Source organism: Propithecus coquereli, unplaced genomic scaffold, assembly GCF_000956105.1.
Source record: "Propithecus coquereli isolate 6110/MARCELLA unplaced genomic scaffold, Pcoq_1.0 Scaffold140, whole genome shotgun sequence".
NCBI classification, from domain to species: domain Eukaryota; kingdom Metazoa; phylum Chordata; class Mammalia; order Primates; family Indriidae; genus Propithecus; species Propithecus coquereli.
Genome location: NW_012138303.1, coordinates 2,189,441 through 2,192,279, shown reverse-complemented (window position 1 = coordinate 2,192,279; position 2,839 = coordinate 2,189,441).

The window sequence follows — 2,839 nt, the reverse complement described above, 5'->3', positions numbered from 1 at the left end:
CCCCTCCCCCCTGCCCAGCATCCAATAGATGTTAGTCTTATATGTGCACTTATGTATTGATCAGTTAATACCAATTCGATGGTGAGTACATGTGGCGTTTGTCTTTCCATTCTTGGGATACCTCACTTAGTAGAATGCATTCCAGCTCTATCCAGGAGTATACAAGAGGTGCTGTATCACCATTGTTCCTTAAAGCTGAATAGTACTCCATGGTATACATATACCACATTTTATTAATCCACTCATGTATTGATGGACACTTGGGTTGTTTCCACATCTATATCTGCTTCTTGACCCCAAGTTCTCTTCTATATATTCTCCAATCTCATTTCTTCCATTCCTGATCTTGGGTCAGCTACGGCTATTTGCTCCAGATCCTCATTCCCTGCTCTTCCCTCAACCTGCTCTCTATTTCTACCAATAAATTGCAAATCTCTCAACAAAGTCCTAAGAAACAATCCTCTTTCTGAGAAAACTTTTCAATCCATACCTTATCATTGTCCTTCCTTTCACAACTTCTATACCCCTTCTTAACACTTATAGGAGATCTTGTAGTCACAGGATTCAGGTGTGCAGATATATAACTTTCTGTTGGTGGTAGAAAACTAAAATTCATCAATTTATATAATTTTTTTCTTTAAAACTCTGAATTTTAGTTAACAACATGATTAGTTTCTGTGTTCATCGCCTCCCTTTTCTCTAATCTTTTTACCAGAGTAATCATGGCATTAGAAGAAAGGACATCTGGTTTAAAGAGTCTTGGAATGTCAGCACCTGTCTTCATGGTATCCCTTGATGAAATGTCTGCAATTCAGCCCTGGGTAAGGCCCAGACTCCCTGAGTCTCTTTATCCAACCTGGGGGGCTCTCGCAGAACCAACAGACTGTTTTTGGCCAATTCTGTACTGCCCTAGGGGCATTTTTTCTGCTTTACCAACCCCATGCTGAAGTCCAAAGCAGTGTGTGAGATGACCCATTCACCCACACCACTCCCTCTGGTTATTGACCTTAGTCCATTCACACCCTGTATTAGAATCAGAGCTGTTTGAGAGGCTTGGTATCTCCATGACTACAATACCTTTACTTATTCCATTCTGTTGCTTGTGTCTGAAAATGCTGGAGTTACACATGATTTGATCTCAGGAAATCCCACACCAGAGCTCACCTATTCCTGATCGTCATGCCCTCAGTTCTTGCTTTATCTTGTTAAGTGCTTGACTGTTGCTGGATTTGTCTTCCTTCACAGTGATGCTAAAAGCAATTAAAGTACCAGAGCTGAAGGTATGATCCATAATTCCTCAATTTATCACCCTTTGCCTGACCTCCATACCACACTCCATCTCTCTCGGGATAAGTGCCAAACCAGAGGTTGTTTCCAGGACTGAGACCCAATTAGATTTATCACTAAAAGGAACAAAATAACTCAGGCCATTTGGTTCCAGTTATACAAAAGAGAAAGAATTTAAGTCTCAACTGAATGAAAAGAAGAAAACTAACATTCAGATCAAGTAGATTGTCTCAAGTAGATTTATGCCATGGTGTGGTCTCAGGCAGATGATACAAACCCCCTAACTTCCCACTGACTCGGGTCCAGGTTTAGGTCTGAATAGCAACTCTGTATTTGTAATAAGGATTTATGACAGGAAAGTTAAACAAAAGGGCCAGAATTTTATCCTCTTCTTTGGATATAATTGAATGGTAACCCTTGTCTCAGGTAAAGATTCAAAGAGTAAAAACTTACAGGCTTTCATAGATATTTACATAAGCCAAGAAAGACAATTATCTTTATATACCTGGCAATGCTCGAAATCCTGAACTCTTTGAAGTAAAATTAGGCCTTTGCCTAGTAAACATAGACATTCCTGAAGAAAAACAATTGTCTGTCTCCTATCATGTCACAGTTCGGAGCACTGGGTACCTCACATTTGCTATCTCTGGGCCCACCTGATCTCAGGGAAACTCTTAAAATCAAAGAGTCGGCCATTGAACAGCTTTACCACAAGGTGCTGAGTCACCTGATTCTGCCAGTAGAAACAGTTGAGATCTTAGTTCCTCAGCCTCTGTCATCTTTGCGTCACAGGTTAAAAGTACAGAGGGAAAGAGAGAAATGGATCAGGTTACTTCATCATCATCATCATCATCATCATTATCATCATCTACATCATGACTGTTGCAAACAGCGGTTGATTATGTAACTCCAGCACATAATGCTGGAGTGTTAAGCACTGGCTCACATAGGTCGGATTCTGAGACACCAGATCAAGAGTACTGTTGCCAATATGTAATATGAAATACTGGTGCCTAGTTGTGTGGTGAAGCTAAAATTTACTAAAAGCAGGTTCGGGGCCTTCCCATTTTTGTTAGACTTCACCAATACTAAGTGATTGGTTAAAGGCATGCAGAAGAATGGACGGTGACATCAGAAAGTTCCAGGTCAAGCCATGTTTTAGCCTCAGGTGTGGTAGGGAGTGAAATAAACCCTTGGCTCTCCATGTAGATGCCAGCTTCCTCCGAGTCCAATCTAAAGTTTTTCCCATGAAGCTACAGATTATTCTTGGTTTAGGATGCAAGTTATTTGTTTAGTCTGGAGTAAGAGTACAATCAACATTTGAGTTCTCCACGGCTGGATCAGATGACTGGATCAGATATCTCCTGTGAAAATTTCAATATGATTTTAAAAAAGCAAATAAAAAGTGCTTTTATTTTTGCAGGTTGGATGTTGGTTTAGGTATGTTTTATTTTGGATAAACTTGTCTTATAAAACTTGGGATATATCATACTGATAAAACATGTATTGCTCTTATTATTTTTAGTGTAAAGATGATATCAAACATTAACAC